This window comes from Phyllostomus discolor, chromosome 1 (assembly GCF_004126475.2).
Source record: "Phyllostomus discolor isolate MPI-MPIP mPhyDis1 chromosome 1, mPhyDis1.pri.v3, whole genome shotgun sequence".
Lineage (NCBI taxonomy): Eukaryota > Metazoa > Chordata > Mammalia > Chiroptera > Phyllostomidae > Phyllostomus > Phyllostomus discolor.
The window spans coordinates 57,273,675-57,297,298 of NC_040903.2; positions in this window are offsets into that span (position 1 = coordinate 57,273,675).

The following is a 23,624-nucleotide window of genomic DNA, read 5'->3' on the forward strand; positions in this document are numbered from 1 at the left end:
ACTTTAGTGATTTTACAAGCAAAGACAAGATAACTGCTTCTTATATCTATCAGAGTCATGCAAATGACATTTATGCCATCCAATATAAAAGTTAGACCAAACGACCAACTTAAATCTTGTTAAATGCCTGAGACAGGAGTTTTCAATGATGAGAAATATTCTTTATATGGAATATTTCCTTTTAAGAACTAATATTATTGAACACAATTTTAATTTCTGCTATATTAATTATCAGGAATTAAGTATTAGTCTTTAAATATATAGGCATAAAAGTTCAATTAAAAAGTGACTGAACACCAAATGAATGCAAATTATTTTAGAGTTTTAAGGATACAAAGATAAACAATTTATTTATGGATAGATAAATAAATTGAAACTATAATATAGCATGAAAAGTGATTAGTAATAGAAATATGCATGAAGTACTATAGTAGCCCATGTCAAGAAGCAATTAATTCTGAAGTTAACATAAAAAAATACAGAAAATAAGCAGTACTAGAGCTAGACATTAACTATGAACAAGAGTTTGTCTCTAATAAAATTTTTTCTTTAAAAGTTCTCAGTTAGACAAATTATTATAAAATAATAATCACAGAATAACAAAAGCACAGGTTTTCTGAATTCAGAATATACTTAATCAAATTCCATTAAAAACAAATAAAACCTCCTAACAAGTAGGTAAAATAAAGCCTAAAATGACTTCTTTGAAATCAAACATTAAAATTTCAAGAATTAAAATAGAAGCAAGTCTTCTGACTCCTAAACTATACTTTTCCCACTATATACACCTGTTTATTCTTTAAGAAAAAATTGTCACAGTTAGTAAACAACTACTTATTTAATGACTACAGCAAATTGCATTCTACATAGCAATAAATATTTGTATTTTTTCTAGTCCTTTAGCACTCACAGAATAAAAACAAATTCTCTAGCTCATGAAACTAAAACATATAATCAGCAAGTTCTTAATTATATAATAAGGTAAGCTAAAGAATTATTTTGTTACATATTTACTGTATTTTGGTATATGTATTTGCCCTAAATCTGAAAAGTTACTTATAAAGCTACATTAAAAATGAAGAATCATCTTTTTAAATTGATTTATTATATATTCATCTGTTGGTTCTTTTTCACAATAGGAAAAAGATCATAATATCATGAAAAAAATTATCTGACTTCAGGATCTTGACATTCATCACAACTATTACTCTGACTGCTTTTGTAAACCTGCACTTAATTCTTCTTTAATAAAATAAACAAACTGATTTCATGCTCATTCAAAAACACAGTGGGAATGATCTGCCATTGAGGGGTCTCTACCATCTTCCTGGAAGGTATTTCTCTAGATATCCACATGACCTTCAAGTCTTACATCAGAGATCTCCTTCTCAACAAGCACTATCCTGACCACCCTAGTTAAAAATCTCTTCCTGCCCTTCTCCATCTCATCCTGCTTCCCAACAACTGGTCCACCTCAACTTGCTCTATTTTCATGGCACTTACTACCTCCTAACACACTACTTCACTTCTTTGTTACTTATGTTTTATTTACTGTTTTTGAATGCAAGCTCTATGAGGACTAAAATTTTTATCCAGGTTGTTTGCTGATATATCCCAAAGACAGGCACAGAGGAGGCACTCTACAAGAATTTGCTGAATATTGGGTACAAATAAAGAGAACAGTAAACAGAAAATTTTCAGATGGTTTTACCAATGAATTCTATCAAATACTTAAAAAAGAAATAATGCTATCTTATTCAATGTTTTCAGAAAATAGAGATAAAGAGACAATTGCGAGTATTTATGAAGATACAGAAATTATAAAAAAAGAGAACCAAAAAGAAATTTTGTACATTAAAAAACAATAACTGAATTCAGAAATTCCCCCAGAGTGGTTCAATTTCAAGCTTGTATAGACAGAAGAAAACTTGGCAAGTCATTTGAAATTATCTGGGTTGAGGAGAAAAAGAAAGAAAGAATGAAGAAAAGTAAATGGAGCCTAAGAAACTTTTGCAGTAGCATCAAGATGACCAATATAAGCCTTAAAAGAGTCCTAGAAGAAGAAGAGAGCTGTCAAAAGACAAAGACAAAAAAGGAATTTTGAAAGTCCCAAAAGAAAAGAAACCTGTCATTTCTAAGAGATCATCAACAAGACTTCTCAACAGAAAACTTGTAAGCCAGAAGGCAGTGTGATAATATATTAATGTGCTGGAAAAAAAAACCCAAAACCTTGTCACCTAAATATTTTGTATCAGTTAAAAATGTCCTTCAAAAATGAGGATGTTACACATTCCCAAATAAACCAAGGATAAGGGAGTTCATTACCACTAGATCTGTCCTACAAGAAATGCTAAAGAGAGTTTTTCAGGTTGAAATGAAAGATGCTAGACATTGTATAATGATAAAAGGATCAATTCGCCAAGACAATATAGTAATTATAATGCACAAAACATCAGAGCTACAAAATAAAATAAGCAAACATTGACAGAATTGAAGGGAGAAATAGATAGTTGTACAAAAATAGTAGAAGACTTCAATACCCCATCTTAAATAATGCACAAAACAATGAAATGGAGATCAATACAGAAATATAGGACTTGAACAACACTGTAGAACAGTTGATTTAACAGATGTATAAAGAATACTCCATTCAACAGGAACAGAATAAACATTTTAAAAATAAATTTAAATATTATAAAAATATATTTTTAAAATAAAAAATATCCATCCTAAATATACATGAAATTGCAAAGGGCCGCCAATAACCCAAACAATCCTAAAAAATACAATAAACTTATAAACTTATGGGATGTAGCAAAAGTAGTGCTCTGAGGCAAATTGATAGCTGTAAAATTCTATGTCAAAAAGGAAGGAATATCTCAAATCAATGACCTAACTTTATACCTTAACTAAGATTTGAATAAGAGGAATAGATTAAACCCAAAGGTAGTAAAAGAAAGGATATAATAAAGATCAGAGCAGAGTTAAATAAAATAGAAAGCAGAAAAAATAGAGAAAATCAACAAAACCAACACTTGGTTCTTCAAAGATATAAGCAAAATTGACAAACCTTTAGGTAGATTAACTTAAAAACAGGGAGAAGACACAAATAACTAAAATCAGAAATGATTTCACAGAAATAAAAAAAAGGTTATAAGAATAGTATAAGGAACTGTATGCCAACATAAATAGTAAAGTGGATGAAGTGGACAAATTTCTATAAACACACAACTTACCAAGACTGAATCATGAAGAAATAAAAATCTAAATAGATCTATAACTAGTAAGGAAATTGAATCAGTAATCAAAACTCCAAAACCTCTAAACAACAAAACCAGGACTGGATTATTTCACTGGTAAAGCTACCAAATATTAAAAGAATTAACACCAATCCTCAAACTCTTCCAAATTGTTTAAGAGCAGGGAACACTTCTTAACTTATTATATGAGGCCACCATTACCCTGATATGAAAGCCAGAGAAAGACACTACAGGAAAACTACAGACCAATATCTCCATAGACATTGATACAAAAATCCTTAAAAACAAAACAAAACAAAAAAAAAAACCCCTCTAAGAGTGAAAAGAAACTACCTGAGTATAATAAAGGATGTATATTGAAAAACCACAGCTAACATCATAAACAGTAGTGAAACACAGAAAGCCTTTCCTCTAAGACCAGAACCGGTCAAGGATGCCTCCTTTTGCCATTTCTATCCAACATAGTTGTGGAAGTCCAAGCTAGATCATGCAGTCAAAAAAAAAAGGAAGAAAGAAAAGGTATCCTTATTAGAAAAGAAGACTAAGATTATCTCTATTCACAGGTAATTTGATCTTATAATGTAGAAAAACCCTGAAGAACCCATGAAAAAGAATATGAGAATAAATAAATGAATTTGGGAAAGTTATGGCATACAAAACTAACATGCAAAATTCAGTTGCTTTTCTATACACTAACAGTGAGTCTGAAAAGGAAATTAGGAAAACAATTCTATTTACAATAGCACCAAAAAAATGAAATACTTAGGAATAAATTTTAATCAAGGAGGTGAAAGACTTGTATAGTGAAAACTACAAAACATTGTTGACAAAAATTTAAAAATGCACAAGTAAATAAGAAGGCATCCTGTGTTCATGTATTGAGGACTTGATATTGTTAAGATGTCAATAATACCCAAAATGATACATAGATATAATTCATTCCTCATCAAAATCCTAATGAGATTTTTTGCAGAAATAAAAAATATCCATCCTAAATATACATGAAATTGCGAAGGACTGCCAATAACCCAAACAATCCTAAAAAAAATAAAATAAAATTGGAGGTCTCACATTTCTTGAATTCAGAACTTATTACAAAGCCACTATAATCAAAAGTGTGGTACTGCCATAAAGACAGACATATAGAATAATACAATAAAACAAAAAGCTCAAGAAATACAACTTTCCATATGTTGCCAAATGACTTTTGGTAAGACTGTCAAGACAAATCAATGGAGAAAAGAACAGCATTTTCAATAAATGGTGCTGAGAACACTGACTACATGCAAAAGAGTCAAGTTGAATCTCTATGTTACACCACATACAAAACTTTACCCCAAATGGGTTAAAGTCCTAAATGTATGAGCTAAAACTTTAAAACTTAAAAGAAAATGTTAAAAGCTTCTTGACATTGGATTCAGCAATGATTTCTTGGATATAATACCAAAGCACAGGTAATAGTCATAAATAGATCACCTGAACTTTGTAAAAATTAAAAACTCTTATACATCAAAGGACACCATCAACAGAGTAGAAAGATAAACCACAGAATAGGAGAAAATATTTGCAAGTCATATATCTGGTAATAGGTTAATATCCAGGATATATAAAGAACTTCTACTATAGAACAACAATAAAATAAACCAATTTTTTTAAATGGGCAATGGCTTAAATAGATGTGTGTCCAAAGAATATATACAAATAGCCATAAGCACATGAAATAATACTCAACATCATTAATCATCAGGGAACTGCAAATCAAAATGATAATGAGATACTTCTTCACACCCATGAGGGTGGCTATTATCAAAAAAAACAGAAAATAAGTGTTATTGAGAGTGTGGATAATTAAAACTCTTGTGTATTGCTGGTGGAAATGTAAAATAGTGCAGCTGCTGTGAAAAATGGGATGGTTTTTCAAAAAATCAAAGAATTACCATATGATGGATGCAGCAATTCCACTTCTGGGTATATATCCAAAAGAAATAAAAGAAGGATCTCAATGAGGTATTTGTACATCCATGTTATTATCAGTATTATGCACAACAGCTAAAAGTTGGAAGCAATCCACATGTCCATAAGTGGATGAATATATAAATAAGTGTTATATGTACATGCAATGGAATATTATTCAGCCTTAAAAGGGAAGGAAATTCTGACACATACTATGACATCGGTGAGCCTATGAGACATTATGCTGAGTGAAATAGGCTAGTCACAAAGGGCAAGCATTTTATGATTCACTTTATATATAGTACCTAATGGGTAGAGTTTCATTTTGGGAAGACAAAAAAGTTCTGGAGATGGTTGAAAGTATTCATTGTACAACAATGTGAATGAACTTAATGCCACTAAATTGCACATTTAAAATAGTTAAAAGGGTAAATTATATGTATTGTAGACTTTATCAAAATAAAAATACGACTTAGAATGCAGTACAGGAAAACAAAGTAATAAAAAAATATGAAAGCCAAGTGGAAAGATATGGAAAGGAAAATGGAATGGTTTGCTTGCTCTCAAATCCATGCATGGCCTTTATGTTCTGAATCTTAGCAGCTGACATTTCACAACTGTATTTCCCATACTCCTTGTTCATTGGCATCCTGACCTGCTAGATTCTGTTGTTGAGTGTCCCAGGCAGGAGATTGGATGGTAGGAGAAAGGAAAAGGCCAGGATATTTTTGCTCTGCTTTCTCTGGCGTTTGTAGTGTCTCTAGTAGTAGCTATGTCTCTTCCATTGTCCCTGTTCCTATAGAACAGAATCTGCCCTCATATGAGATGGCTTCAGCTTCTGGGTTCTGGCAAGACTATCTCCCTACTGTATTCTTACAGCTCAAGAAGGGACAACAGTTTTTTGCTATTGGTAACTTTTAGATCACCTCACTATCCCCTGTTTAGCCTTCAGATATTCTAAAACATTTGTAATTAATTCCCCACATGTCTTAGTCTATTTGGGCTGCTATAACAAAATACCATAAACTGGGTGGCTTATAAACAACAAACATTTATTTTCCATAGTTCTGGAGGCTAAGAAATCCAAGATCATGGTACAGGCAGATTTGGTATCTGGTGAAGGCCCACTTTCTAGACAACCATCTTTTTGTTGTGACTTCACATGACAGAAAGGATGATGCATCTTTCTGAGGTCTCAGGATGCTAATCCTCATGACATAAGGTGATGACTCATCACTTATGAGGGGTCCCAGCTTCCAATACTACCACCATGAGGGTTGGGATTTCAACATACTAATTTGCGGGGGACACAAACCTTCAGACCATAGCACCATATTAAATTTTCTCTTTTGAATTGCCTGGCATTAACTCTGTTTTCCTGATTAATTCAATTTAACAAACACCTAATCAGAGTTTAGGAAGGAGAGAATAGAGAAAAGACAATAGATAATGACTGAGAGTTTTCCCAGATAGGGAAAAGGTATGAACACTCACATTTAAAAGCACAAGTAGGGTAAATAAAAAATAATCCACACTTAGATACACCACAATGAAACTATAGAACATGAAGAACAATGAGAAGCTCTTAAAACCAATCAGATAGAAAAGATATATTAATTAGAGGAAAATGATTAGAATGATATTTCACATGAACAAAAGTATCCACAGCCCTAAAGTCAATAAACATATTCTTGCAGGAGGATTAAAAAATTACCTACAAAAGTATTTTTCAAGATCAAAGGCAAGATAAAGATATTATTTACCTCCAAAGTGTGAGTTCAACAGCAACAACCCCTGAGAAAGAGCGCTTCTAAAGGTTATTTTTTTGAAAGTGATATTGATCCCTTAAGAAAGATATACATCGTCAAAACAGCAAAAAAATTGTTAATCATGGGTATAAATCTAAACACTGACTATAAGAAAAAATAATAGCCAATAATGAACAAAAATGTAAATCAAATGATAATCAAATGATAATAAAAAATGACTAGCAGGATTTAAAATGTTTTTACTGGTAAGTTCCTTATATAAACAGGTAGTCAGTAATAATAATCTCAGACTTTAAGATAAATATACATGTAAAAATTATATTAAAAATGAGAATCTAAAAATACCATGTGTAGCTTCTAAAATATTAGAAAAAAACTGACATTAATACATTCACTCAATCAAAAAACTCAGGAAAGGTGAATAAAGGGAGCACAGAAAAAGCAGAAGAAACAGAAAGCATAAAAAAATCTTGTGGAAATAATTAGAAATATACCAGTTATCACAATCCTTTTGAATGGACAAAACTCAAAAGTGAAATTACAGAAATTGGTAGCTACAAGTTATCAGTTTGAAAGACAGTCACATAAACTATAGATAGGGACAGACTGAAAGTAAGATAATAGTACCATATAAACACTCAACGAAAGAGAGCATTGTGGTTAGATTAATGTCAAACAAATTATACTCAAAGGCAACAATAATTATTAGAGGTAAAGAGGGTCACTAAGTAATAATTAAAGACTTAATTCACCAAGAAAAATATGAAAGCCAAAAGATATAAAAGAAGAACAAAAAACATTCAAGGAAAAACAGAAATTCACAATTTCAGTGGGTGATTTTAACACACCTCAGTGATTTCTGGATCAAGTGGGCAAGAGTTCTTAAGGATAAATAAAGTTTAAACAACATAATTAACAGAAAATTTAATGGATATACTGAAATACACATGAAATCCTGTATCCAAAAAATAAATAGATATTCTCCCTGAGAACATATAACTGCAACATAATTAAGTAAGAAATCAACAATGAAAAGATAAGTTTTTAAAGTGGGATATTTTAAAAAGCACTACTAAATAATTAAAGAGTCAAAGAGTCAAAATTTTCAATTTTGAAAATCAAAATTTTCATAATGAAAATTTTAAAATAAACTTAAAACAATAATTTCAACATCCACAAATCAAGGTGATATACCACACTAATAAATGAGAGATAAAAATCATATGATTATCTCAATAGATATAGAAAACGCATTTGACAAAATTCAACCTCCATTTACAATAAAAAAACTTTCAACAAAACAGGTATTAAGGAAATGTACCACAACACAATAATGGCCATATATGACAAGCCCACAGTTAACAACATATTCAGCAATGAAAGTGGAAAGCTTTTCCTCAGAAATCAGGAACAAGACAGGGATGCTTGCTCTCACCACTTTAATTCAACATAGTACTGGAAGTCCTAGACATAGCACTTAGGCAAGAAAGAGAAATAAAAGGCATCCAATTTGAAAAGGAAGAAGTATAAAGGCAGCTATCTGCAGATGACATATTATATATAGAAAACTCTAAAGAGTCCATCAAAAAACTATTAGCACTGATAAATGAATTCAGTAAAGTTGCAGGCTACAAGAACAATATTCAAAAGTAGATTACACTTCTATTCATTAATAAGAAACTATCAAAAAAAGAAATTAAGAAAACAATCTCATCCATGATTGCACCAAAAACCCCTAGGAATAAATTCAACAAAAAAGGTAAAAGACCTAAACACTGACAACTATTAGACACTGATAAAAAAAACTGCAGTAGACATAAATAAATTGAAAGACATTCTATGTTCATGGACTGGAAGAATTAATATTTTTTAAATGCACATGCTACTCAAAGCAATCTACAGATTCATTGCAATCTCTATCAAAATTCCAATGACATTTTTCACAAAAATAGAACAAACCATCCTAAAATTTGTATAGAACAAAAAAATCCTAAAAACAATCCTATAAAATACACTGAATAAATCAAAACAATCTTGAGAAAGAAGAACAGAGTTGGAACCATCATGTTTCCTTTGTTTTTTCCTTTTTTCAAATTGTATTACAACTCCATAGTAATCAAAACAGTGTAGTAGTGGCATAAAAACAGACATGCATATCAGTGGAACTGAATAGAAAGCACAGAAATAAACCTATACCTATACAGTGAATTAACTCATGACAAAAGAGCCAAGAATATACAATGGGAAAGAGGACAGGCTCTTCAATGAATGGTGCTGGGAAATTAAACGGTCATATGAAAAGTGAAACTGAACCACTATTTATGTCATACACAAAAATTGACTTAACATGTATTAAAGACTTGAATATAAGATCTGAAACCATAAAAGTCCTAGAAGAACACATAGGCAGTGAGCTCCTTTACATTGGTCTTGACAATGACTTTTTAGATATGACACCAAAAGCACAGACAACAAAAGCAAAAATAAACATGTCATTATCAAACAAAAATTTTTATGCATAGCCAGGAAACCATCAATAAAATGAAAAGGCAACCTGCTGAATAGGAGAAAATATTTGCAAATCATGTATCTGCTAAGGAGTTAATATCCAAAATATAGAAAGAACTCACATAACTCAACAGTAAAAACAAAACAAAACAAAAACAAACGATCTGATTAAAAATGGGCTGGGGATCTGAATAGACATTTCACCAAAGAAGACATACAGACAGCTAACAGGTACATGAAAAGATGCTCAACATTACTAATCATCAGGGCAATGCAAATCAAAATCATAATGAGATATTACCTCATACCTGGTAGAATGATTATCAAAAACACCCAAAACAAAACAAGAAATCACAAGTGCTGGAGAGAATGTGGAGAAAAGGGAACTCTTGTGCACTATTGGTGGGAATGTAAATTGGTGCAGCCACTACAGATAATAATATGAGGTTGCTCAAAATGTTAAAAATCAAACTATCATATGATCCAACAATTCCATTTCTTAGTATTTATCCAAAGAAAACAAAAACACTAACTCAAATAGATATATGCACCCCATGTTCACTGTTGCATTACTTATAACAGCCAAGATATGGAAACAACCTAAGTGTCCATCAAAGGATGAACGAATAAAGAAAATGTGAGACGTGTATGTGTGTGTATATTATGCAGCCATAAAAAAGAATGAAGTCTTTTCATTTGTGACAACATGGGTGGACCTTGAGGGCATTATGCTAAGTGAAATAAATCAGACAGAGAAAGACAACAATCCTATTTCACTTCTATGTGGAATCAAAAACAAAGACAGAAGTAAAACAAGCTCATAGATAAAAATAACAGATTAGAGGTGGGGGGAGCAAAATAAGTGAAGGGAGTCAGAAGCTACAAACATCCAGTTAGCAAATAAATGTCATGAGGATGTACAGCACAGCAACTGTAGTTAATAATACAGTATTGCAATTTGCTAGGAGAGTAGATCCTAAAAGTTCTTATCACAAGTAAAAGAAATTCCACAACTATGCATGCTGGTGGATGTTAATTACACTTATTGTTGTGATCATTTCACAATATACATAAATATGGATTCACTACATTGTATACCTGAAACTAATATAATGCATGTCATTTATAACTCAATTAAAATTTAATAATGATGAAAATACTACTCATCAAAATGTGTGGGATGCAGCCCTGGGTTGATATGGCTCAGTGGATTGAGTGCCGGGCTGTGAACCAAAGGGTCACTGGTTCAAGTCCCAATTAGGGCACATGCCTAGGTTGCCAGCCAGATTCTCAGTAGGGAGCACACAAGAGGCAACTACACATTGATGTTTCTCTCCTTCTCTTTCTCCTTTTTTCCCCTGTCTTTAAAGATAAATATGACTCCAATAACACTGAGGGCATCCACAGCCCCTAACATTTCCTTAAAAAAATTGTGGGATGCAGCTAAAGCAGTACATAAAGGAAAACATGCAGCCTCAAATTTTATATTACAAAGGAAAGATGGCTAAAAATTATGTAGCAAAGAGTGTAGGAAAAAGATAGATAACAGTAGAAATTAAAGAAAGACATTATAAGATATGAGAGGATTGATAAATATAATAATTCTTCATAGTTAATTTTTAAAAATTGATAACTCCTGCCAAGACTGATCAAGAAAAAAGCAAGAGAAAATATACAGGGGAGCTACACTAAGGATAAAGAGACTAAGAAATTAAAGCAGGAACTACAATGTTCCATAAAGGATATAATTTTATACTAATAAACACTGAGATTAAATGGATAATTTTATAGAAATAATATTATAGAAGGAAAAAATAGAAAAAGAAAAAAGAAAAGTGATTTTTCTTGGTATGTTTGCATTAATTGGCTTTCACACTGCTAACACTTAATTCTTAACTCATAAAATCTCTGAGGAGAGTAGATAAATTAATGCCAGAAAAATTACTCTTCCAATTTCTCCACGATATAGAACACACTAAGAAATTAGCAGAAGGCTTTACTCAAAACCAACCTTCTATATACATTTTCTGTAGAATATTATTCCAAGATCCTTCCCTTTTGCCAAGTTGCTTAAACTCTACTAGGTAATATTTATGTTAGATTGAAAATGAGCTGCCTATGATGGAAGACACCTACTGGGATGTCAGCAGGTCAGCTACGGAACTTGTCTCTCTCCACAGAGCAGCTGGGATGATCTCAGCACAGAATTCAGATCACATTGTTTTCCTGCTAAAAATCCTTCAAAATCTACTTTCTTACTATGTCCTCCAGACCTGGAAGGATCTGGCCCTTTCTGACCTCCCTAAATTCATAGTATGTTCTTCTTTACCAGTCACAGTGACTTCAGCTTCAACTGCCTTCTAACTAACTGTTCTTCAAACACTGCAAACTCTTCTGCTGCAGGACCTCCTGACATCTTTGCCTAGAGGTTTCCCCCAGTCCTCTGCTTGGTTGCCTTCAACTTCTCTCATACATACTTACATACAGTTACTATATCTACAAATGAACTACCTCTGATTAATTTATTCTATAGATTCTTCTCTTGGTATAATAATGAAAGTAAGAAAATAAAGCCTACCGAATGTTAATCTGGCATGTAAAACAACCTTCCAGAGACAGTAGGCTGAATCACCAAACAAGCTTCAGGTACCATCTCTCTCAGAAAACTTTAAAACACCGACACAAAAATCTCTGGTCTAGCCCAACTACAGACTAGATGAATTGGACACATAGACCTCTCATCTTTTAAATAACCTAAAGTATGGTTTAAAACAGACTTTTGCACTTAAATTTATAGTTTGCTCTGAATAAGCCATAACCAATGTTTTGTTCCCTTCAATTTACTTAAAAATGTTTTGTGGAGACAGGGAAAAAGGTCTATTCATGTACTTGATACATGTGTTCTTCTTTCTACCACCATTTTATCATTTTGCAATTACAGGGATCAAAGCACTTGCTGAAAATAAATGCTGGAACCAAAAGAAAGGCTATCATTTCCTAGAGGATTTCTCCATATTTAAAAAGTGGGATTAGTGAGAACTTTAAGTCATTGGAACACTAAAAGTTCCAATGTCCACTGCTATAAAATGCAATAATGATGCATGTCTGAACTAACTGTCAGAAATGATATAGGTATTGAATGAGTTTTAGGAGAAAATGCTTTGTAAATTATAATACAAGATTACTCTTTAAGCATGAAAGAGTTTACAATTTTGGATACAATTACCTCTATCTCTTACTGTTTTGGCAACACAAATTAGTTAATGATATATCTTAGCCAGAGCTCACAAACTGAAAATGTTTGTAGGGGCAAGAGAGGTAAAATACATGAGTGAAGCAGGTCTGGATGAAATACAACCAGGGAGTAAAGCACTGTGGCAACGTGGAGACTATATTCCACCCAAAGTGGAAAACCACATCCTGGCTTCAGTGCTGGTAGTTACAAGCCTTGCCTGGCCTGATTCTCTTGTTTTTCAGGAGAAGCTAGGACATTGGGGATTATGTAAAGTTTACTAATTCTAAAGCATTGGAAAATAATTTTAAAGTATCCAATTAAAGTACTGAGCTGGCCCAGATAAATATAACTGAAGGCCAAATTCAGCCTTTATGCTATCAGCCTATGACTTCTACCTGGGGTTTTGTGTTCTTGGACAACCAAGGCCAATAAACATAAACATAAACCTCTCCACAGGTGTAATCACCCTCAGACAGTGGAAAAATGGATAATAACAGTGGCTAGCATTTTTCTGACTGGTTGCTGTATGCTAGGAACCTACTGTGCTTACACTTTTACATGCATTGTGTTATTTAATACTCATAAGAGACCTCTCATAAAGGCACTACTGTAATCTATGTTTTCAGAAAAGAAAACTGAGGATTAGAGAGAGTTCTTAAGGCCAAAATGCTGGTAAATGGTAAAGTCAAGATACAAACCAGGTAAAAGTCCATGGAAGAAATTTGGTGTTCAATGCTCATGATTTCAGTTCAAAGGACTGAATCTTCCCAGCCTGAGGTTCCTGACTCACTGTGTGTGTCCCCAAAGTGGTAAAGGGTCTTCTGAGAATTAGTTTGAAAGCCTAATGGAAATTTATTAACCCTTTAATGGAAAAACAGTTTGTTTCCCATTACCAAGGAAAGGGAATTTGTTAGATATAATCTCTCAAAATAGCAATACAGGGAAAAAACTAAGGAAGGGACCTTCGTTTAAAAAAAAGTTGGAAATGGCTAGGCAAAAGCACTGACATTGCAGAAATTATTAAAATGATAAAACATTTTTACATCAAAACTTATAATTTACACTTACATAACCTAAAACATATTTTCACTTTCAAATATTATTTATCAAACCATTAGTAACAACTAATAAACTTTCAAATATTTTGAACTTGGCAGATTACAGTTATTTTTCAAAGAATATTTGCACAAAAAAATTAGACTGGTAGAAATACAGTTGAAAAGGGAAGTGTGGGATGATGCTATCCTGTTATGTGATGTGACCACTCTGATAATAGGTATACTAAGCTGGCATTAGAGATCACCAAATTGAACCATTTACTTTGCACTTTTTTTTGGTACCAACAATGATAATAAAAAAAGGACTGAGACAAATGAGAGTAATTTTTCACATGTCAGACATCACATCAATATATTCATAAAGAGCAAGTTATCTTTGAAAGCTAATACATCTCTCAATTTTCCCATTTTAAAACAATTATCTTTGATAATGTAATAAAAATCAATATGGCACAAATAACATGCACCCTCATTTATCTGTCAAAACTTGGCACTTAGGCTCTAGCAAATTCAGAAGATTTGTCAACGTCATCACCCACCTTTAGCAAAGTTTGAACGTAATGCATAATAATGCTCAGATATCCAGACAGGGTGAATGTCCAGGAAGCAGCTGTGATCCTCGGCCTGTAACACAACAAAAAAGCCATGGAGTTACAAGGACGAGCATTCATGATCTGAGGAACATAATTAGAACTTGCACTTAGAAACATTTAGACAGTATGGCATGACTGTTATTTACTCCTCGGTTTTAGCGTTTTTACACAAAGCATGTCATTTTCTGTGCCTGCATAAAACCACTCTAAAGTTGTTATAGTTATACTGGACCAGTGTGAACTCTAAAAATGTTTAAGAGGCTTTGAGAGCACCAAGCAATCACCAAGAAACTGGAGACAACATCAAAATCTATGAGGATTTGGGCATTTGCAAAAATTTTCAAAAAATCTTAAAAAATAATAATTTTGGTGCCATTAAAATAGCTAGTTTAAGACTTACATCCAATTACCATCTTAAGAATTATATTACATTTCTCGTAGGAAGATTTTAGCAAGGCGCAAATAGAAATTACTGGGGAACAGAACAAAGCTGTTGTTGAGCAAGTTAAAATGACTTTTCTGGTAGGATTTCTTTATTTTGCAGTAACGACCACCATGATCTTGTCTTGTCTTTCTCCTTTAAAAGAAGACTTTGCAGATGCATTTAGGGTAGCAGGGACCGCAGGCTCCACCAACCTGCCCTAGAGAATCAACCCTGAACCTCCATCTCTTAGATGGACTCCACCCCACACCGGCCACAGGTTCTCCCCTAAGGCTTGGCTTACTGGAGGTGGGTATACCCCTGGAGTTCTCTCTGCAGGTTCTAAAGCACTCCCCGCCCCCCACGTTCTGCCTGGGGTTCACCTCACGCTCTTCCTGCTCCCCTTTGAGATCTACCTGCTGTTGTCCGAGTTGGGGGCGGGAGAGATGGGCCCACGCTCCCGGGAGCCTTGCCTTGCGCACCCCCCACACACCTCCTGTGGCTGGGGAAGCAGAGCCACCCGCGGTGCCCACGGTCCTGCCCCTCCCTTAGTGCCCCTCGGATCTGGGCACGGCCTGACCCCTACCTGGGCCGGCAGCAGGGCTCCTCCTGACTCCCCTCCCGGCGCCCGTGGCGCCGCTCCCTTGCAGGGCGGGCAGGCGGGGCAGCCTCCCGGGGGTGGGACAGGGCCTCTTGCCAGGTCTGTGGGAAGAGTTGACTGGGGCAACCTGTCCAGGCTCTGAGGAATATTCTTTCACCTTGTCCCCTGGAGCCGCCTACCCGGTGACAGCCAAGAGGAGGAAGTGCCATTGGTGCCTCGGCGGTGGGCTGGTGGGCTGGCGGGCTGGCTGGCGGGCTGGCGGCCAAGGCTTCAAGAGGCTCCGGCCGCGCCTCCCTGGCCAGCGCCCAGGAGAAAGGGAGTGCAGCTCCCACCGGGGCGCCCCTAGATCCCTGGAACCTTCTCGGACAGGCCAGTGTTCTACAGCAAATTAAACTTTTAGTGCACAGTGCCTGCCCAAACTAAATGGAGCTACTTCCTGGGAGGCTCCGACACTGAAAATAAGGATCGGTTTAGATGATGAGACCACTCCTGTATACCAATTCACTTGCAGATTTCAGGAAGTTGGGGCTCAAGCTGAAGGCAAGGCAGTAACTTCTGCCTTCAGGAGGACGCATGTTAATGATCATCCCTCTAACTGGTCCGTTGCAGTCCTGTCCTGTCTTCTAACAAACAGGGCTCACTAGTCCAGTCTGGCCAGATGCTCCTGAACAGTCTCAAGCAACATTTTGATTTTGTTAACATCCAAAAGGGTCTGTCATTTATGATGTTGCCTTAATGAGACCCAAGGGAGGTCATTTAGTCCTAATCAACCATTTGTGTTAAGAAAATACATGATCACCTGGCTGGTGTAGCTCAGTGGATTGAGCACCGGTCTGCAAACCAAAGTGTCTCAGGTTCCATTCCCAGTCAGGGCGCATGCCTGGGTTGCAAGCCAGGTCCCCAGATGGGGGTGCAGGAGAGACAACCACACATTGATGTTTCACTCCTTTTCTCCCTCCTCACTCTCTAAAAATAAATAAATAAAGTCTTTAAAAAAAGAAAATACCCAATCAGTTATTCAGCATATTCAAGATCTTTCCTCATAAAATATCTCTGAAATGTTGAAATTGAGCAGTGGATTTTTCTTAGAATATTATGTATTGCATCTTTTATAGATGACATCTTGAAATATTGAGAATATCATATCAATACTAATATAAACATTCAAATTTCAAGGTATTTCTTTTGAAAATATTATATCAACTATTTAACAGAAGAATTTATAAAGATAACAAGGCCACACACATAATAAAATGGGCCAACAATAACCAATTAAAATGCAATGAAAAAAACGAAGGCCACTCACAAGAGCAAAAAAAAAAAAACCCTAGGACTGATAAAAATGAGAAATGTAGGGAGTTTTAAAAAAAGAATGTAAGGCTACTGAAAAATATTTTATAAAGTATTTTATTAACTGCAAAGACATAGGATATCCTTAAGTGACAAGATAAAACTTTACATACATAATTACTACTTCTCAAATTCAGAGACAAAAATATTCTACAATTCATATGAGAAACTACACAAACTAGACTAGCTTAGATCAGGGGTTCTCAGGCTGTGTGTGGTTTGGAGGCATTTGGGGTTCCAAGAAATCCTTTCAAGGAGTTCACAGAATCAAAATTGTTTCCATAATAATACTGACTTTTTAAAAATTAATCCTCACCTGAGGAGATGCTTAGAGAGAGGGGAAGGGAGGGAGGGAGAGAGGGAAAGAAACATTGGTGTGAGGGAAACGTTGATTGGTTGCCTCCCGCACATGTCCCAAGTAGGGCAGAACCCTCAACCCAGACAGGTGCCCTTACGGGGAACTGAACCCATGACCTTTTGGTTAATGGGCTGCTGCTTCAACCCACTGAGTCACACTGACCAGGGTTGACATTTTTTAACTGCCTTCTCACTCCCATTCTTTCACAAGTACACAGGGAAGTCTTCCAGTAGCTACATAGTATGTAGTATCACAACAGATTGAATGCAGAAGCAGATACATCTACTGTTACACCAGACATTCAGGAAATTTGCAAAAATATTCTATTACTAAATTTCTTTTGTGTCGGAAACTATAGTCATTTTTTATAAAAATGATATTTATGTGAACATGTAATAAGTTGACTAGTGTTTTAAAATTATTTTTAAAATAAATACATTTTTAATTTCTCAGTTTTAATTTCTGATATTGGAAATATCAATAGCTATAACACATAAACAAAAAAAGTTATTTGGTGTCTTCAATGGTTCTTAAGAGTGTAAAATAGGCCATGGCTCATGTAGTACAGTGGATTGAGCACTGGCCTATGAACCAAAGGGTCACCGATTGGATTCCCAGTCAGGGAACATGCCTGGGTTGCAGGCCAGGTCCCCAGTAAGGGGGCATGCAACAGGCAAGCACACATTGATGTTTCTCTCCCTCTCTTTCTCCTTCCCTTCCCCTCTTTCTAAAAATAAATAAAATCTTTTAAAAAAGGGTGTAAAAAATGTGTCCGAAGATCAAAACATTTCAGAACCTTTTGGTAACAGTGAAAAAAATCCCACATATTATTAAACTCTAATAATTAAGAGTATGGCACTAACACATGAATAAAATAATGCATCCAATCCAATCAACCTAAAACCATCAAAGACAGAACCTCTAGTCTCACAGTCAGGTTTGCCGACTCATTGCAACAGTGGACACAGCCCACCAGAGAAGCCACGAGTTGAAGTTTGGTAGGCTCAAGGCAGATCAACACTGTGAGTAGATCAACATGAGGCTTGGACCACACAATGATCCCAGAGGCCCTGTTTCCTGCTGTAAATGTAGAACGCTGTATGCAGAAATGCCTTATCTGAAGCTCTGCACCTGAGTTGTGAATCAAGACCACTTCTTTGTGTCCAAGTGAATTAGAATCTCCATGCAAGAGCAGGATGCTTCTATCTCACTAATACAATTTCAAAAATAAAAAATTCTGACAGTGTGTGATATTAGAGAACAAGATTTTCTATCAAGTAAGAAAACAGTAGTCACTCAAAGAAAATGACACAACTACTGCTGTGACGGCGTTACAGCTGTAGAGAGCCCTTGGGACAAGTGTGGTTTCCTGCTGGCTCTACCAGAAAAGCCAGGTGGATTGTACTTTTTTCAACTGACCTACTTTCTCTTTCTCAAAATAAACTAATTAACTAGCCCAAAAGCACTTGCTAAAAGATATAATAAGAACTTAACATCTGATACAAGGCCATAAAAAGCAATATAGGAGAACAAGTTTGTTTAGGAAATAATTTGAGGACTATTGGTTAGGTTTAGGAAATCCTGTGTGTAATTAGATCCTTGTGTCACATCATGCACAAGATAAATACTATAAGGATAAAAAAGTTAAATTTAGACCAAAAGTTTAGATAAAATTAAAATTAATATGTATCAAATATCTGGATAGGAAAATGTTTTATGTTTAAAATATTAAAAACAATTACACAGGAAAATAATTGGTACATTTTATTTAAAAATTTGGTATGTCCCTAAAAAACATCGCCTAAAACAAACAAACCCCAACAAGCATGCGAAGGGACACAAATTCTCTACGACTCACATGCAACAGATCAAATAGGGTCCGTATATTTAATCCATAAAAAAGTGTATTAAAATGGATAAGAAAAACACCAGGGCTTTAGAGGATGCTATACAGAAATTGTAGGTGCTACAAAAGATGGACAGGCAGTTGGCTGTGGGAACAGAAAGGGCAAGTAATAATTCTATGTGGGCCTGGGTTGAGGGGTTGGATCAGGGCAAAGAGAAGGTGGCAGTCAGGGAAGGCTTCTGAGAACAGATGTTTGGTTTAAGGTGTAAGAATGCATAGCAAGTCAGGTAGATGGAGGGAAAAGGTCATATGAAACAGAGTAGTATGTGCAAAAATAGACACATGGAGGAAAGAAGTTACTTGAATGTGGCTGGAGAGGCATGGGAGATAAAGCTGCAAAACTGGTGAGCTCGACTAGACCCCAACATGCCAGAACAAACAGTATAGATCATGGGAAGTTATTGAAGAATGTTTGGTAATGAATAACACACTCTGATACTGGAAACAAAGAGGAAGAGGTGACTTTGAGAGATATTCAGGATTTTGGTGGTCAGATTTGGTGACTAAATGTAGAAGAGAGATAATGTAGTCAAGAATGACTATTTTGTCTTGGATGTAATGACAGAAAAGGCAGCCTTATTTTAGTTAGCAGTAGACTCCCCATTCCTTCTGCCTACACATGAGATGTATTTTCAATGAAGGAATACCTCAATAAGCATACTTGGATACACATGCACATACTATAACCACCACCACCACTATCCCCCCAAGGAAAGTGATAAATAGTTGCAGAACTGTTTTCTACAAAAAGCTCCATGGGCTTAATTGAGGGCTTTGTTTTGCTGAGTAGAATTAAAAAATTGGGGGAAAGGCTCTGGGGAAAGAACTGATAGACTCAGCCATTTGATTACATTTTGCTAGAAGGTGAGGGGATGGAGCCATCTCCCCTCCATGAAGTTTCCAGTAGCATCTACAGGTGGGTTGGTGTGGGATGGAGGCTAAGGGAAGCACTAAGTCTGGCCTCCACTGACTCAAATAGACTCATTCCTGTTGTTGTTACATGGGCTGGTTAATGAACTGCTGGGCCAGAAACTGATCAGAAATACAGTAGGAGATGTGGGTTTTGGATGGAAACAATGAATTTTAAATTTTATATATTGAGATTGAAATGTAAATTATTATTAGACATAAGATAGAACTTCCTTAGAATGCTCAAAGTCCCTTTTTAAGAATAGGTTCATATTTGTTTATAGCTTCAAAAAGGACAGAGTTTGCTTTTCCTTTGCCTTTTATATCACTTTGTTCTGCTCATAAGCTCTTCATATTGGTTTAGTTCTCTGCCTTCTCACAGTATTTTTTTCCTGGATTTCCCCCATCTTATCAGAAAATACTTATGTCTCTGTCAGAGGCTTAGGGAAGTTAATTAACACAAACATATCTTCGATTCACTTCTAACAAGTTGGAAATGAGACCGAAGAAACTGAATGTGATCTTTATTATTGTTCAAATGAAATTATATGATAAGCTCAATCCTCTCTACCTCTCATTCTGGTTTAACCCACTCATTCAGTGTGGGGCAAAGGAACTCAAAGAAAGCAGAGGAATGGACCTGCCATGTAAGCTAATGGCTCCTTGTAAGAGGACCCAGCACCGCTGGTGCAGAACCCCAGAAGAGCGAGCAAGGGAATGAACAGCACTCGGTCTGCTTTCTGAGCCTCAGCAACCCCACCAGGCACTATTTGTATGTGAATTGCCATCCAATTAAATTACATCTGAAATGTATCCTTATCTTTATTCCACTGGTATTGCCTTTAGACTTTCACCATCCTAGAATGTTCCAACATTTCCCTGATGTTTGTCCCTGCCTTGCCCCCTCAGCTTTATAATAAATTAAAACATTGGATGTGTTACTCCAGGCCTTGTAGGAAGTCTCCTTGCATTAATAGTACACATATGTGGTGCCTCTCTCAGGCAAGAAATATAATAAATAGAAAATACAGTAATTAATAAAATATACTAAATATGCTTCTTCAAGTGCATTATCTCCTTTTATTTGCACAGTATCCTCTCTAATGGAAATACCTGTAAGGTCAGAGCCTCTATTTACTAATAAGAAAATTGAAGCACAGATTCATTAATGACTTCTCAAAAGCCATAATTGTATTAAAGTAATTGCCTTTTTAAGATAATAAATTCAAAAAGCTACCAACCCTGTAAATGTTCAAATTAGAGTATGATCCTCACAGAGGTAGCAAATGTTGAAATCATGATGCTTCAAATGATCTAAACACCATTCATTAACTTCTGAATGCTGGGACAGTGATGGGCTTAGTCAGAGCTCTGCATGGTGAGACTTTCCTGGGACATCCCTCTTGCTCTTCTATCTCAACTGAACACCCACTGTCCTCTGTACTTACTGAGCCATTATAATCTCAGTAGTGATATACTTGATTATTCCTTTCCTATGGAATAGCATTTATCACCATGATGGATACAGTAGGCACTTTTATTCGTCACTGAATAAATGGTTACTGAGTGCTGGCACATGCTAGAACTATTCTAGGCATTGACATTGAAACAGATCTTTACTATATATATATAGTAAAGGTATATATATATATATATATATACCTACAAAATATTTGCAGAATTGCCTTTTACTTGAGCTGACACTCACTTCATAACTGAGTGGAAGATTACTAATGTAAATGATACTCTGATAGTTGAGATGAACACATTCTTTCACTACTAACTTTCTCTAAATCATCTAATTTATTGTTTAGATTCTTGACTTAGTAGAAAAGGTAGCTCAGTTGTGTTCTTGACAGGTGTGTTTTGGGTACTTTGGCTGGTGCCCCATTCATGGTCTGTTTTCTAGCTCTAAGGACCTGTATACATGTCTATAGACACACTACAAGCTCAAGTACATAAGAACTATAATTTCATTACATCTACTCATGCAAAATGGGTCCAACACTTGACTTACATAATTGTTCATAAAATATTACACATTTTAAGAGGTCATAGGTGTTATCTACTTTATTTTTCTCTATGTATTTTCAACTTCCTTCATTGCTTTGCATTATGGTGTATGAGAGGAATGAGCTATATAGTATCACTTTTTTAAACAAAGATGCATATTGTCACAATCTTTACTGTTAAGCTTATACTCATTGATCTCCAGCTCAGTGTCCACAGAAAATGGAATTAGATGTCCTCATGTCAACATTATGAAATCCTATTTGTAAAGGATCAGTGTATAGAGAAAGATTTAAGAAAATAAGCTGTTACTTCTTTCATTCGGAAATATGGATCAAGAGCTTCCCTAATGGCAGATGTGTTGTAATAAGTATGGAATATATAATAACTTTAAAAATGGTCAAAAATCACTGCTTTTGTGGAGAGTGTGTTCTAGTTGTGGAGATTAAGTAAATCAATAAGTGAAATATATTTCATGTCAGATAGTGATAAACGCGAAAAAAATAAAGCAGGGAAGGTGGATAAAAAGTATGTGTGAGGCCCTGCCCCATGTGGCTCAGCTGGTTGGAGTGTCATCCCATAACCAAATAGTTGCAGTTTTGATTGTCAGTCAGAGCATATACCTAGCTTGCAGGTTCCATCCTCAGTCCAGGCACGTATGATCCCTGAATTAGGTGCCTGTGGGAGGCAGCCAATCAATGTTTCTCTTGAATGGACGTTTCTCTCTGTCCCTTTCTCCTTTCTTCTCTCTGTAAGCAATGAAAAAATGTCCTTGGGTGAAGATACAATAAAATTTCTTAAAGCATGTGTGGGCAGGTGGAGAATATAACTTTAAGTACTATGGGAGGCAGGACCCACCGAGAAGGTAGAACATGGGCCCTGTGAGTGAGACTTCGAGACTGAAGGTGCAGCTGGAACACATGGAGCTGAAGTTCTTGACACCATTGAAGGTGGCCCCTCCAATGGGAAGGGCTATCTCCTCTGAAGCCCCCTAATTCCCAGGGGTTCCATACTCACTTCATCTTCACTCTTGTCAGTAGTGGTGTGGCTAGTGTAAGTTTACCTTCCGTCTAAAACTGTCCTAAGCATCTAGAAATTTAAAGTGTTGTGGGCACTGGTAATAAATGGGAAAGGCAAGGGAAGAAGGAGCTGAGAGCTGGCCACTCACTGACAGCAATTCGGAGATTGTGTAAAACAATTAACATCAGTATCCAACCTGGTCTCATTGATGTCTGGCTCCCACCTCCACCCTTTGTGATTCTCTCAGGCTGTTTGGTATTTGCTCTGAGGACTACTTCTATCTGAAGCTGCAATTCATAGTGTTTGTTTCTTGAGTTCCACAAATTAAAGTTTCTCTTAATGTTCATTTTAACAAGTTTTCATTGATACACACTCAGACATGAAGGTACTAGAAGAAAGATGTAAAATACAATGTAGCTTCCTATGGTGCTTGACCAGAATGACTCCTCATCTCGGCCAAAAAATTTAAGAAATCCTTTAGGAATTGGCACTGCAGATGAAGTCCTTTCTTTCTTGGCATTGGCTGGGAAGGAAGAGAGAACGTCAACCAGCTGCTGGACTCTGCTTTGATGCAACAGTAACTCTGCTAATATCTATATGTATATAGATAATAAAAACACACAATACAGAACATAATATAAAATATAATAGTGTATATATACTATATGCAATA